We start from the raw sequence: 17,219 nt of genomic DNA, 5'->3' as shown, positions 1-17,219 counted from the left end.
TTCCCTCGTGGCTCAGATGGTAAAGAATCCCCTGCAATGTGGGAAACCTGGGTTTGATCCCTGGGTTGGGAAGATACCCTGAAAGAGCACATGGAAACCCACTCCAGTATTCTTGCCTAGAAAATCCCATGGACAGAGGAGCCTGGAGGGTTACAGTCTGTGGGGTCGCAAAGAGTCAGATATGATTGAACAGCTAAGCAAAGCACAGCACTTCCTTAATCTAGGTGATCTTAGAAACTCAGGAGCAAGTTGAAGTCATCTAGGGCCCAGAATGCTTCCCATCCGATTAAGGAGACACAGTTTTCATTCATTCACCAAACACTTATTGAGCACATTAATTAATGGCAGGCCCATATTAGGTGCCGGAAACGGTATGGAGAAGGAACAACTTGGAGTGCTGCAGGAAGACTCTAAGGTGGAGGTGGCTGGATGAAAAAGATGCCAACTTTGGGAATTCACAGATCCAACGTCCCTAATTAACTGATGTAGAGATAGAGAATGATCAAGAAATATGCTATTACTGTGACCTAAAGTTGAATAGCAGGTACTTAAATGTATACACAATAACTATAATGTGTTACAGTCAACCATAGAGAAAAAAATATGTTCATTTTAGGCATTCAAGTCTGAAGAGTGTTAAAAAAAAAAAAAAAAAACTGTCTAAATGAGAAAGTCATTTCCTAGGCAGGTCAATAAGAAGTCTAGGGATCCCCAAGGAGAGAGGGGTCTGGAATTCTCAAGAAGGAATAAAGGACAAACTTTTTTTGCCTCTACATTCCTTAGGATTATATAACAATAATGTATCTGGCTTGAGGACAGTCTCTGGAAAAAACCTTCTGGCTAATCCTGTTATCTTAAAATGTATATTATGGGAGTAGATCTAATGAGGTCTTTACAACCTCCAGACATTCTTCTGATTCACTATAATAACTAATTAGAGGGTACATAACTCCATTGCTAACACTAGCAAGGGGGTACTCTTTCTGCCCCCTTCTGATGCCTACGTCAGAAGCTTTCTCTATCTCCTTTATACTTTAATAAAACTTTATTACACAAAAGCTCTGAGTGATCCAGCCTTGTCTCTGGCCTCGGATTGAATTCTTTTCCTCTGGAGGCCAAGAATCCTTGGTTCAGCAACAACATTTCAATATAAAATGTAAACAATCCCATTCTCTTAACTTTAAAACCTTAGATACTATCATAATATACTAAGGATGAAATGTTTTTGGCCTTATGATGAAGAATCATTTTATATGCATTTTAGTATAAATTTAAATCTTCTAAACCCCTTTACTACCTTTTAGAGAATAAGTAATTTTAAGGTAATTTTTAATTATTTAGAGATTAAATTTTTATTTTGTTTATTTGGTAAAATTTTAATGATCCTCACACAAGGAATGGCATATGGCTTCATCTCATGAGATACTCGAAGCAAAAGAGTCTGTACACTCATAAAATTATAAGAAAATTCATATTTATTTGCACTCATAAGGATTTCCTAGAGGGCACTACATTTCACTATAGAACTTTGTATTTCCAAACATCTGGGTCTTATTCTTTTAAGGAGTAATGATTGTAATGGGCTAAAGTTCCTCCAAAAAACCACTAAAATGAATGTATAGGCCATTATTGACTTTAAGAAACTTACATACACATGTGCATTGGTTATATAAAATCACTGAGATTATGAATAGGTGTGGGCTGATTATAAAGATGAAATTAAAGCCAAAATGTTTCATAAGCATAAGGCTATATTTTTCTGGGAGGTTGCTAGCAGTTTTATAACCTGAAATTTGTTTTTTTCTTTTTTCTTCTTCTTTTTTTTTTAATTCAACTGTTCATACGAATAACTAACTGAAAACCAAAGCCCATGGGGATAGAAAATTAATGATATCGACTTTAGATACATTTTACTGTTCTCTTTGGTGAATTACAATTTATGGAGGCAAAGTTGGAAGCTCATAAAAGGTGAAGCTGCATGAAAGAAACAATACTCCAGAAGTTGTCTAGGCCATAGTCAACATTTTTCAGAGACTGTCAGTGACTTGTGGTCATTATGGCTCAGCTGGTAAAGAATCCGCCTGCAATATGAGAGACCTGGGTTCGATCCCTGGCTTGGGAAGATCCCCTGGAAAAGGGAAAGGCTACTCACTCCAGAATTAAGGCCTGGAGAATTCCATGGACTGTATAGTTCATGGGGTCTCAAAGAGTCGGACACAACTGAGAAACTTTCACTTCACTTCACTTGTGGCCATTAGTCTCCCAAAGATGAACCTTCAAGCATTCACACCTGTGTGTTCTCTCCCCTTGAATTAGAACTAAACCTGTGACTGCTTCGATTCCGAGACAAAGATTCTGTGAGAAGGCCAAGTCACATGGATATGCCCTCAACGCTGGGGGCAGAGGGAAAGAGACCATGACCTGTGAGTGAAGAAGTGCTCATGGAATCCAGCCTCCTCTGAATTTTGGAGAACTCTACCCAGCTACGATTGAGACAGGCTGGGGCCTGGGACCCTTTGCTGCAGTGTTTGTACATGGACAAATGTCTCCTCAAGCAACAAAATACAAATAAACCGCTGTTGCTGCTGCTGCTTAGGCACCTCAGTCAGGTCTGATTCTCTGCAATCCTATGAACTGCAGCCTGCCAAGCTCTTATGTTCATGTGATCTTCTAGGCAAGAGTATTAGAGTGGGTTGCTACGCCCTCCTCCAGGGGATCTTCCCGACCCGGGGATCTAACCCTGGTCTCCTGCATTGCAGGCAGATTCTTTACCACTGAGTCACCACGGAAGCCCAGAGATAAACCATAAGGGACTAAAAATAGCTGTGTGATGTGCAGTTGGGGAAAATTATGGACAAAAAATACAAAAAGACCAAAAAACAAAATAAAACAAATAAAAACCTCAGCTGCCACTTCTGAAGAGCTGAGAGGAAAAGCAAGATGTCAGGAGTAAAAAGCAGATTACCACACACATCCCTGTACTCAACACAACCAAAGGGGTGAGCAGACCACCTATGCCACTCCTGCTGACCGACCCCTGGACACAGCCCTACCTCCATCCCATGCTGAAGAACCAGTTTGAGTCCCTAGCTTGACTTGGCCAGTCAGCAGGAGAATCTGTTATTTGTTCTTGCTCCCCACTCCAGCAGAAGGGGCCCAAATAAAGTTTTGCATGATTTTTTTTGTCTGGTCTCTGATAAATTTCTATTGACTAAGGAGGCCAAGAACTCTGGTCTGTTAAATGATCAGACTGTACCTGCAGACAAGATCCCAGGCAAGAACCTCCCAGTTGAGCCCAGCAAACCCAGAACTATGAGAGATAATAATACATGGTTGCTTTAACCATCAAGCTTGGGATGTCTGCTACTCATAAGTCATCAGGAGGCTTATCTTGAAACCAGAGCTAGAACAGGACAACCCACCTCCCCTAAAATCCATGTCCTGATCCCATTCACCATCACCTGCCCTATGGGTGTCACCATCTCCTCTGAATATCTATAGTTTTTATCACAATAATCATTTGATACTAAGGAAATACTGCTTTTTATTGTTAGCTATTTATTTTTTATTGCTAGCTATTTAAATCTTCTTTATTGCTAATAAGAGAGCAGAAAATAACTGCTTCTTCATTTTCAGAATGAGCCAAAACACAGGACTTCCATCTGCAGCAGTAATGCTGAAATCACAATGATATTTTAAAAATGTTTCATTACCTTTAACTTAATAAACACTAAATGTGAATGACTGTCTGCACACTGTCTGGCCAAGTTATGACAGTGGTTCCATTTAGAGGGCTTGTGAAAAGCAGGGTGTCGGACTCCATCTCCCCCAGTTTCTGATTCCTGAGACCTGAAATGTGGCCTAGGAATGTGCATCTCTAATAACTTCCCAAATGATGTTGATGCTACAGGTCTAGGACCACATTTTGAGAACCTTGAGGTTAAAATGATCTCCAAACACTTTCTTCTAGGACCTTTAATCCCAGAAATTATAAATCAGGTAAGTTTGTCTACTAAGTTTCTCAGTTTCTCATTCTGTCCTGCTCCCCTTTGTGGTTTCTCTGTCCTTTAAACCTCTTCATGAGCAGTACTTTTAGGGTGCCCCTGACTTTCTGTGTAAAGTCCCTCCCAGCTGTGATTTCCTCCAAACACAAGGAACATGTCAAAGTCCACTGACATCTCCTATTTTTGATTCAGAAATGCTGCATTAAAGGTCAAGTTCAAGCTCATCCTGGGTTGAGATTATGCCCTAGAACACAAGGCCTGGGGTGCAGAGTTGATACCCAACTGTTTTTAGGTAAAATTAAATAAAAACCCAATTCACAGTGTGAATTATTGATAGTTTTGTCATGGCACTACATGGCAAGGATTCTATACAAGTTTAAGAATTATGTCTATAAACTGAAAAGAAATGAATGAAACAACAATATTTGATTTTCCAGTGGTTCAAAAACATAGGCAACAACTTTTATTAAGTACCTAAGTTCACTAGAACAAAGGAGAATAATAAGTAGGGCACAATCAAAGCTACTTATAGACAATGGGACAAGTGGGAAGGATGACATTTTGCTTTAAACTATGATTTAATAAATAAATTTTAAAGTAAATTTTATAAGTAATATTTACTCATAAGGATTTCCTAGAGGGCACTGCATTTCTCTATAGAATTTTGTATTTCCAAACATGTGGGTCTTATTCTTTTAAGGAATAATGGTTGTAATGGGCTAAAGTTCCTAAAGCATTTTATTCAAACATAGAGAAAAGATTTCTTGTTAGGGTGAGATGTTCAGGCATATGCTTTTCACTGGACTAGATGTGTGCTATTTTAAGTACTTTAATGTATCAACCCACCGAATCCTCATGGTTACCCTGTGTGGTTGGGACTGTTATTTTCAGCATTCCTATTGCACAATCAAGAAACTGAGCCACAGACAGGATGCTAATAAAACTGAACTTGGACAGTTGGTCCCGGAGATTGGGCTCCTTGTGACCGGGTTCAGGGCTCTCTGTCAAGGCAATGAGACGGTAACATTCTAAAACAGCTCCAGATGATAGCCAGAACCCAGACCTGTGTCTTTCTTAGCTCCATTCCTACTGTGTATGACATTTTTACCAAAATAGTTTACAGGTTCACCTCTAAAATAGCTCCAAATTTATAAAATATGTACCTTCAGGCTAAGAAGACTATAACACTGCATAGTTAAACCAAGTTGATCTACACTCAGTATCCCCAAATGAATAAGTTTAGACATATGAAAATGACATAAGCAGATCACATAACAATGAGTCTGCTTAGTTACTAATTTTATATGAATAAGTGAATGTGGTATAGTAACAGATTATGGTTCACTCATTTAATAGGTCCTGTATTTGATACATAAGAATGTATGCATTATCTCAATGTGAAAAAGGACCTATTTTTTTATTTATATTTCTCACAGTTTTCAGTGTAATTCATAATATATCAGAGATTGAGAAATGTTAGACACAATAGCACAAAAATTATAAAATGTAAGTATATATGGCATTTGAGGTTGTGTGGTAATACTAACAACTAATGTTATATATGTAGCTCTTGCAAAGTTATATTGATTTTGGTTCAAAGAGTTGAGAGTATTAATATTTCAAAAGTTATAATTTATATCTAATTATACTAAAATTTTCTACGTTATATTAAGATGAGAACACACAATCATACCATTTATAAATTGGTGTCACAAATGTAATTTTATAAGGTAAAAACATAATTATTTTGCATACAAAGAAGATATTATTTTATCTTAATTAGGTTAATTAAATTCTGAACCGTTAAAGAGAACAACATTCTCCTTAAATAAAGCATGTTTAGCATAGCTATAGATGGTATATTTTTACCTAATAAATAGAACGGAAACTGAGTATCTAATTTCTCAGTGATTAAGCCTGATAACTGAAGTAGTTTTTATACTAATAAACATATAATGAATATCTACGTGACATTTATTGAACTAGATGTTCAGCATTTAAAAATGAATGTGAATTTAGTTATTATAAGTGTGATGATGATAAACAATGCCTGGCACATAACAGGGACTCAATAAATATTTTTTGAAGGATCAATAGATTAATTAAAGCTAATATTTTATAGCTTTTTCAAAATATCAGACAGGCACTGTTTTAAATACTTTCATGTATTAAAACATTTAATTTTCCTAACAGTCCTACTAGTTTCAGTTTTCCAGATGAGGAAATGGACCTTAGGGAGTAAATATGTTCCATCTCATGCAGTTACCACATAGCACAGTTGATTTCCCAAGCCAGGTTTGTCAGCTCCGGCAGAAAAATCAGCCTTGCATGCTGCAAAGTCTGCTAAAAACTGGCATGATGGTGTGATCACAGACATACAGAAACATGTTCTGAAAGCAAAAAAGAGGTGACTTTTCTGACTCTCTGAAGTGGAAAGTATTTTATAGCTGAGTTTCCTTTTCAGTTGGTGAAAAATGCAACCACCAAAGAGCAGGAAAAGAACATCCAGGGTAGGGGGGGAATGCCATCATGATTGTCTATTCAGACAGTGATCAGTAGATCAATAAGTTCACAGCAATCAGAGTGAAATGGCTCTAGTGAGACTTGGAAGAAGAGTGTCTTTGGCATCCAATCATTAAAGGACCTTGTGTACCATGACAAGGAAATTCGATTTACTGGGAAGGCAGTGGGAAATAATCAGTCACTTAAGGCATGATACTGTCAAATTATCTTCTACAGAGTTAGCCTGTTGACAGCCGAGCCTGGTCCTTGACAGAGATGAGTCCAGAGCAGTGAACAGTGAGGAAGGAAAGGAAAATAAGTGTTCATGATCAGGGATTCATACTTGATCTCAAGTGTGACTACTCTGTGTGACTACTGTCCTAGCCCATTTTTTAACTTTCAAAATATGTTTTAAGAAATGCAAATCACTTTGGTAGTTTACATAATTAGCACAATCAAAATACTACCCGAGCAAAGAATACTTTATTCACAACTGCCAATGTTTTTCCTGCTCTCTCACTTTCTGCCCCGCCACCCAGTTAGTTTCCCCAGACCCATTTCTTCCTTCAGCAAGTGCAACAAAGAGGAACATTCAAAGGCTGATGGTGGTCATAAGGTCAGTGTCCCCTGAGAAACAGAACCAACAAGAGATATATATGTGTGTATGAATATGAGTGGGGCTTGCCAGGTAAAGAATCTGCCTGCCAGTGCAGGCGATATTGCTCAATCCCTCGGTTGGGAAGATCCCCTGGAAAAGGAAATGGCAATCCACTCCAGAACACTTGCCTGGGAAATCCCATGGACTGAGGAGGCTGGTGGGTTACAGTCCATGGGGCGTCCAGAGAGTAGGACATGGTTTAGGGACTAAATAACAAACAGCAATGTATATGAATACACACATACGTATATATCTATATGTATATGTATTAATATACATAGGGAGATATTTTATAAGGACTTGGCACATGCCATTATGGAGACTGGAAAGTCCAAAATCTGCAGTGTTGACCAGCAGGCAGAGACTCAGGAGAGCAGATATTGCAGATAAGGTTAAACACAATCTACTAGAGAATTTCCACTTGCTTGAGGAGACTACTATTTTTGTTCTATTCAGGTCTTTACATGATTGGATGGGGCCCATTCATAATATGAAGAGCAATCTGCTTACCAATTTAAATGCTAATCTCATTGAAAAAACACACTCCAATTCGACATACAAAATTAACCATCAAAGTAGCCATTTCTATTTCTATTTGATTAAATACTATCCATTAAGCATCCATCAGAGTCCCCCAGCATGACTGGAAATGTTTCTCATCAAATTGGTATTTGCTACTGTTAAGTACACATTTGCTGCAAGTATTCACCTTGATTGGATTTCCCTGGTGGCTCAGTGGTAGAGAATCCACCTGCTAATGCCATAGATACAGGTTTGCTCCCTGGGTTGGGAAGATCTCCTGGAAAAGGAAATGACAACCCACTCTTGTATACTTGCCTAGGAAACCCCACTGACAGAGAAGCCTGGTGGGCTATAGTCCATGGGGTCACAAAAGAGGTGGACATGACCTAGCGACTAAACAACATTCTGCTAGTCAGAGCATCAGATTCAGGGCTGTCTGTATTCATCTCCACTAGAGTCCTTTATTTGCAAACAGCCTCTTGTACGTTCCTTGGACTCTGTGTGTGTGTGTGTGTGTGTGTGTGTGTATCTTCATGAAAGATAAAAGCTTTGTTTTGGTTTTTGGAAGGAATTTTAATGCTTGCTTAAAGACACTCCTATTCTGAAAATAAAGGGGAAGAAAAAGCAAAAATAAAGTGAAAGGGAAACATAGACTTAAATTTCTATCAAGGAAATTTCCAGATTAACATTCAGTAACATTTTACTACTTGTTTCAAAGACAGTAATTACTATCATGTATTGTGATTTTCTCTAAAATATAGAAAAATATGAATTACTGTCTATGTATTATTATTATTTTTACATTTATAGCATTTAATGCATACAAAGAGCACTAACCAAAAACGCTATTACACTGGCCAGGATTTTCTGAACTCTTACTCTCTGTTCAGCACTAAATAAAGGCTTTCTGCTTTCTGACTGTGCCAGGGCATCCTTGCCAATTGGGCACTCTATATTATTTGCACTTAAGAGAAGCCTGGGATTGTAGATGCAAACACCGAGATCCTAATATTTGGCAATCACTTCCTCTCTCACTCAACACTGCTCCTCTTCCATCTGCCTCTCAGCCAATGAACAACACTGAAGTGAAATAAGCCCTGAAAAATAAAATGCAACAAAATGAAAAGTGGACTTCCTGACTTGGGAATTGTTTATCCAAATCACCATGTCTAGCCACAGTGTGTTAATTAATTAAGCTTAGTCTTAAGCTTAATTCCTCCCCCTGGTCAATGCAAAGTAGGGAGGAAGATGGCTCTGTAGTAGGGCTTGATCTGCAGGATTCAGAGGTCCTAGAAACAGCTAGGATCTCCAGTTCACAAGGAAGAAGCAGATAGGCATTGCAGGTAGCCATAGGCACAAGGCTGGAATTGTTCTCAGGAGAGACCCACCAGGGCAGGGTGTACAGGTGGTCTCCAGAGTGATCGCCAACTTCTACAATGGTTTTGACAAGAAAGGACTGGGGTCAGATTCGTGAGAGAGGACTGGAGCTTTTGCACCACCAGGAAAATGGGAGTGCACACCTCCACCATGACTGCACATAGCTGGTAAGTAGTATTTGTGTGTTCATATATTATGCTAATGGGATTCAGCTCAACAGGTAATGGTGCTATTCCAAGTAAAACATATAAGAGCTGCACTGCAAAATTCATCATGTTTTCTATGACATTTTTTACAAGTTAAAGCAAATTTGATGCTGCAATAAAAATGCTTTAAAATATGTTCAAAGAGACATAAGTCAGCTTGGTGATAGGTTTCAGGGAAGAAATAATGCTTTTTGGGAAATTGATTCCTGACAATAAAGCTTATATGTGACAGGATAACAGGAATATGTATTTTAATATTCTCCTTTTACATAAATGTAAATTAGATTTAATATAAAAGTGAAAATGATTTTTCTCAGGCTGGAATTTCATCTTCCTATTATTTATGTTTTGTGATAAAAGTGGCATATGCTAGAGTCCATCTGGATGGGCAACAGACCAAAACAAATGACGTGAAACAAATATATGCTACATGCAAGGTGTTTCTATGACCCAATTTTCTTAAACTTGATGCTATGTAGATTATTAATCAATGAATTTATCATTCAGCAAGTAAATGTACATTCAAGTGTAAAATGAAGTAGGAGAGGAAATGAGGCCATTTGATGGTACAGAAATCATTCAGCCCATAATATATGTTGGGGACAAATTAAGGATAATGGAAACAGTCTCAATTATCTAAAATGTACAAGCACTATGCAAATAAACCACTACGTAGTAAACAGGACTTACAGTAAAAAAAAAAAAATAAAAAACAGATTTAGAAGGACCAGGAGACAAACCTGCTAGTCCGAGCCCTAAGGATACCTCCCACCCAGCTCTCCATTCAGTCAGTCATTATGTCCTTTATATGACTTCCTCCAGCTGGATTATAGGAACTTTTTAAGAGACCACTGAATCATAAAAGTTGCATTTTCAAACTTGAAATTTGTACCTTTCTTAAAAAACAGATCAAGCCCTGAGTCTCTGGAGTGGGAGAACTGACTCCAAGAGCCTAGACTACTAGAGGAATAACTCTACTAGAGGAATAACTCTAGGGTGTATCACATAGTGAGAACTCCCACAAAGGAACCACCTGAATCACCCAATCACCAGTAGAACCATGTGCAGGATGCCTCATCTAAACAACAAACAAAATAAAAATACAAAGCCAGTCATCAGCATACAGGATTACTACCTCACTCAGCTTTGCCCATCAGAGGAAAAACAAACAAGCAAAACTCAGCACAGATCGCATCCTATAGGAAGCTTACACAAATCACTGGACCAAACTTAGGAGGGCAGACACCAAAAGGGACAAATAATTCAAGCTTGAAGCCCAGGAAAAGGAGACCTCAAACACAATAAGTTAAATAATAATAATAATGAAAAGGCAGAGAAATACTACACAAATGAAGGAACAAGCTAGAAGCACAGGAGTCCAAATAAATGAAGAGGAAATAGGCAAACTAAGTGAAAAAGAATTCAGAATAATGATAGTAAAGATGATCAAAAACCTTGAAAACAAAATGGAGAAAATACAAGAATCAATTAACAAAGACCTAGAAGAATTAAAGAATAAATTTACAGAGACAAGCAGCACAATTACTGAAATTATAAATATTCTAGAAGGAACCAATAGCAGAATATCTGAAGCAAAAGAATGGATTAGTGAGCTGGAAGATAAACTGGTGGAAATAAATTCTGAAGATCAGAATACAGTAGAAAGGATGAAAACAATTGAGGATAGTCACAAAGACCTCTGGGACAATCAAACCCACCAACATTCCAGTTAGAGGGGTCACAGAAGAAGAGAAAAAGAAAGGATATGAGAAAATTTTGTTAATAATAGTGTTAACTAGATTTATAAAAATGAAAAAAAAACAATGGCCATTTCTCTAAGTGCTTTATTGACTATGCTAAAGCTTTTGACTGTGTGGATCACAGCAAACTGTAAAATTCCTAAAGATTGAGAATCCCAGACTACCTCAGCTATCTCCTGAAAAATCTGTATGCAGGTCAAGAAGCAATAATTAGAACCAGACAGGGAACAATGGACTGGTTCCAAATTAGGAAAGAAGGACATCAAGGCTGTATATTGTCACCCTGCTTATTTAACTTATATGCAGAGCAAATCATGCAACATGCTGGGCTGGATGAAGCAAAAGCTGGAATCAAGATTGCCAGGAGAAATATCAATAACTTCAGATATGCAGATCTCTTGATGAAAGTGAAAGAGGAGAGAGGGAAAGCTGGCTTAAAACTAAGATCATGGCATTTGGTCCCATCACTTCATGGCAAATAGAGGGGGAAATGGTGGAAACAGTGACAGACTTTATTTTCTTGGGCTCCAAAATCACTGCAGATGGTGGTTGCAGTCATAAAATTAAAAGATGTTTGCTCCTTGGAGGAAAAGCTATGACCAACCTTGACAGCATTTTAAAAAGCAGAGACATTACCTTGTCAACAAAGCCCCATCTCGCCAAACCTATGGTTTTTCTGGTAGCCTTGTATGGATGTGAGAATTGGACCTAAGGAAGGCTGAGTGTAGAAGGACTGATGCTTTAGAACCGTGGTGTTGGAGAAGACTCTTGAGAGTTTCTTGGAATGCAAGGAGATCCAACCAGTCAATCCTAAAGGAAATCTGTCCTGAATATTCTTTGAGAGGACTGATGCCAAAGCTGAAAGCTCCAATAATTTGGTCACCTGATGCGAAGAACTAACTCACTGAAAAAGACCCAGATGCTGGTATTCAGGCAGGAGGAGAAGGGGATGACAGAGGATGAGATGATTGAATGACATCACTTACTCAATGGACACGAGTTTGAGCAAATTCTGGGAGTTGATGATGGACAGGGAAGCCTGGTCTGCTGCAGTCCACAGGGTCACAAAGAATCTGACACAACTGAGCGACTGAACTGAACTGAAATAAGTGCTCAGATATTCACGGGATAATACTATGCATGTAAACTTTCAATAAGCTTACCCATTAAGTATCACTGGTTATTTTATTTTTCCATAGCATGGCTTATTCTATACAATAAATAGTTTATTTTACCAACAAAAGGAAATTGAGAGCATAACCCCAATAAAGGTGAGGAAAATAAAAATAATTATCACTGTAACAAATATTCATAATATTCAATTTTGAAGGCCCATGAAATGTTGAGAAATAGTAGCATAAGTAAAGAACACTTGACAATATAAATATGGAACAGAAATGAAGGATAGTATGCATTTTTCTACAAATTCTTGACTCTCCAAAATTCTTGATTCAGTAGCTGTGAGACTGATGGTCAGACATTAAAGTCATAGGTTAGGTTTCATTTACCTAAGGCAAACAGAGCGTCTATTCACATAAAGGTCAGAGATTGGGCAAACTTCAAATAGCAATGAGTTAGCTTTTTATTTTCATTACTTTTAATTATCATCATTATTATAAAATGCTTGATCTATGACCTTATGCAACCATAAATAGGTCTTCATCATTTCATTAGTGGAAAGTACTAATGAGTCTTATTCACAACAAATAATAAAATAGCTTGATGTAAAACATAAGGATTTGATTTATACTTTCATTTATCAAGCACTCAGAGGTGCTTATTTTGTTCCTAGCATTCCTAGTATTTAGAAATATGAACTCATTTTAATTCTCATAAGTTTATGAGACACTTCTCACATGTGTCACTATTTTGCACTTGAGTAAACTGAGACACAGAGGTATTATCTTATGGAGACTCTACAACTATGAAGAGGCAAAGCTCAGATTTAAATTCAATTAGTCTTCTCCAGATGTATGTGTTTAACTCTGTGATCTGTTCACATAGGATCACGTAACACACGAGAGATTCCCTCTAATTCTAAGGCATGGATTTCCTTTTATGCTCTCACTGGACGCCAAACAGAATGCCTGAGCAAGATGGTAACGCTGAAGTCATAGGCAAATCCTTTACTATGCTGGGCGGACATCACTTCTTCCAACACTTGAATGTACTACAGTAGCAGTTTCATCATAAATGGTCATAGAGAGAGTATTTTATATTAAAACATGCCAGAATTTAAATTTTTGAAGTTTTGTAAAAGTTACAGTAACAAATCTCCTTCATATTCTGTAACTTTGTAAAAAATAGTGAATAAAACTGAATAAAAGTGAATAAAACTGGAAAATAAAAAGTGAATAAAAAGTGAATAAAACTGGAAAGTAAAACTGTGTTACGAGTTCTAACTACACAACTTAAACACACAACTTTCAGCCAGGAAACGTTCATAGCCCTACACCACTGTGTGGAGCTTATTCAGGAGTAAATATTCTTAGGTTGACAGGTGGGAATGGCTGCTATCTTTTAAAAACGTGACTATCTGTGCAAACATAGCGGGGCCTCACTCCACAAATGATTGTCCACTCTGTCTCACCCTGGAGCCTCCCCTGTGCGGTACTGTGTGTTCAGCAACTTCCTGGTGCCAGAATCCTTTCCTAAGAAACTCTCTTTTTGTTGTTGACATCAAAAGCACAAATCCTAAAGAATTCAAAGAGCTCCTTTGTATCAGACCATGTGTATTCTTTGTCAGCTGTTGGGGAAGAGAGCTCACTGAAGTTGTCTTCTTTGCCTGCCGCATACAGATGATGAACAGGGTCATCGCGTCAGGAACCCCACACCCAGGAGCACTCCGGCCTCTGCTTCAGTCTCCTTGCCCTCTTTTAAGAGTCTAGTATTGACACCAGCTCTACCCTCATGTCATGCCTGTTTCAATTATTTAACAGGGCTGCAGAGACAGGGGAGGGAATGAGCATTGAATAGATGTCATTTCTCATCCCCACCTGGAGGCTGTGAAGGCACTGCGAGCGGCTCAGGGTGATTTTGTGGGAATGAGCTGGGGAAAAGCCACGCTCGTGATGCTGTCCTCCCCATTCAGCAGTACCTCCGACTGAGGGATTCTAAATCCGTGTTGGCATACTCAGTGCTTTTTTCATGCTGCAAAGAGTCGAGTTAAATACTGGCTAATCCACAATTCTAAATATCCTGACTAATAAAACATGGGTAGGTACATCTGCTCCTCCCATGTTCCTACACACTTCCACATCAAGAATTTTGTTCAACAACGTTTCTAACACAATGATCACAGAGTCACTAAATCAGCTGCACATTCATAATGATTTATAAAATCTATGCCAGGAAGGAATTTTAGCAATCTATCTGCCTAACTGAGCCCATGATTCACTGACCAGAGTGTGCCAACAATTACTATTTTCAGTTAATAGTCAATAAAATGTGTTATTCAGTCTTACTTATTAATGCAATTATCCACAACATCTGTTTTAAACAAGAAAAATTAATGTGAGTTATGATAATTTTAATTGAAAGCAAACAATAATATAGAAATTTCCTGGTTTTCATTATAGAAAATTATTTCAATACTATTAGTACACTCAGAGGAATTAACTCTAAGCACATGGGACTCTAGTATTCAATTTAGACTCAGGAGAGCCTTGTAAAGTGGAAAAATAGAAAGAGAGTGTCAAGCTCACACCTGTTCAAAATACACTTCCCTTGGTTAATACAGATCATTCTGGGTAAATGTGTGCATGTGTTCAGTTGCTCATTCGTGTCTGACTATTCGCAACCCCACAGACTGTAGCCTATCAGGCTCCTCTGTCCATGGGATTTTCCAGGCACGATTACTGGAGTGGGTTGCCATTTCCTTCTCTAGGGGATCTTCCAGACCCAGGGATAGAACCAGCATCCCTTGAGTCTCCTGTATTGGCAAGAGAATTCTTTACCACTGCACCACGTGGGACAGCTTATGTGCACAGGTTATTCATAAATTCGTGTTTGTGACAGTTTTACTTGGACCCCAGTTCTTTCCAAGCTCAGGAATTAGCTGCTACACAGGTAACAACACAGGAAACAATTGAAATTACACTTTGTAAATAATCATTGAGGATCCTGCCCTGTTGTAATTGATGTAACAACTAAATGAGAAAATGGTTTAAATAATTAAGAACATATATTGAATCACTTCATTGGAAAGCCATTTTGTTTCGAATAAGGGTTGGTTTCAAGGAAGGACTGACCCAGTGGCTCAACAAACATCATGCAAAATCTATGTTTTCTTTCTTTCCTTCTATACTGCCTATTTATAATCAGCTCCAGCTCCCATAGGACTTCCTGATCCCCTACAAGTACCAACCTTTTTCCTTACAATATCCAGTTGCAGACCTCATGTCCTCACATAAACCATCCAGAAGGAGAGAGCTAGTCTATTCCAGAGGTTTCCAGGAACAGCAAGGCTTCTCTTCCCTAGCAGTTTATTAAAGGCTCTATGTGTGCTTTGGTTCTGATGGAGTTCAGTTTTCAGTTCTGAACCATTTTCTGTGCTCAAGGGCTAAGAGACAGTGTTACAATATATTGATTTTTTTAAACCCATCAAGGCTGTCATGAGATGGGCAAGACTGGTTCTCTGAGCCCTGTTTCCAGAAGACAGAATGGATGATATGCAATGGAAAAAAGAAATGTCCACTGAAGGTGAATCCCATTCTGCCTGAGCCAAACTGGAAGCCTGACCTCAAGGTTATGTTAAAGGTGTGCTCAGTTGCTCAGTTGTGTCCCACTCTTTGCTACCCCATGAGCTGTAGCCCACCAGGCTTCTCTGTCCATTCTTTTCAGGCAACAGTACTAGAGTGGGTTGCTATTTCCTTCTCCAGCATGTATGTTAAAGGAGTAATAGAAAATAAATAAATTAAAGACTCTTATTTTTAAAATGAGATCTTGCAAAGTTACTTTCTGTAGATTTACCAGTAAACATGACATTCTCTAGGGGACAAGCTTGAGATGTTAAGTGAGTTTCTCAAGGTTAAAAGGTATTAGTGAAGCTAGGACTACATTTCAGATACATTGTATCTCAATCTAGTATCCTCCCTACCAAACCATTTTCAGCATTATTATTCATTTTTACCTAATTTTCTAAACTTTAATTAAATTAATTCTGGTTATATTCTATAAATTAGACCCATTTAATATTCTATCTAACCTATGAGTAATGGACAACTAACTCTCAGAACAAGAAATGCAAACTCTGCCATTCAAAGGTTAGCAATTTTGAGAATTATATGAACTATTTTAAGTCTAGGGATTGTAATGTTTTGCCTTGAAAGAAAAATATTTATTACTAAATTCAGCAATATTAGAAAGAACAAAGGGACTGGCACTTAGAAGGCCAACAATTTTGTCCCAACTTTGCCACTCCCTGGTGGCTTAGGGAGTAAACAATCAGCCTACAATGCAGAAGACACAGGTTCAACCCCTAGGTCAGGAAGATCCCTTAGAGGAGGAAATGCCTACCCACTCCAATATCTTGCTTGGAGAATTTCACGGACAGAAGGGCCTGACAGGCTACTGTCCCATGGGATTGCAAAGAGTCAAACATGACTGAGCAATTAACACTCATTTTCACTTATCACTAACTACTCCTATAACATAATCAAGCTATTCATTCTCTGTGGAATTCAGCTGTGGAATTAACATGAATAAATTTTAAGGGAACTTCTGATTCTGGAACCCCTTGATTCACAAATTTTGGTTAGGCAATGGGAAAAGTTGGTGCCTTAATTGGAAAGAAACACACAGAACTTTGAAATTAGATTGGCTAATATTAGACTAGGCTCTGGCCCTGAGACTGAATGTCCTATTTAGATATTACAATTTTCTACTAAATATAGAAATAATAAATCTATATTATAGCCACTATTTCAAAATGAAGAATATTCCAAAAGCCATGTTGTTTTATTTCTTAATTTGCTGAAGTTTGTGAAGGTATTGCCACATAAGAGATCAGCAGTTATCTGGGCTACTGTTGAAAAGACACATAGAATATCTTAAAAGGGATATCACAGGAAAAAGGAAGGAAAAATCAAAATATAGAAATATCATAAAATTGTGAAAGAAGTGAAGGAAAATGCACATGTAAACAGAAGTGTATCTGTTTGTTTGTTTGTTTTTGGGAGGGAGGGGTTTA

Source organism: Muntiacus reevesi, chromosome 16, assembly GCF_963930625.1.
Source record: "Muntiacus reevesi chromosome 16, mMunRee1.1, whole genome shotgun sequence".
NCBI classification, from domain to species: domain Eukaryota; kingdom Metazoa; phylum Chordata; class Mammalia; order Artiodactyla; family Cervidae; genus Muntiacus; species Muntiacus reevesi.
This window is presented reverse-complemented; position numbering follows the sequence as displayed.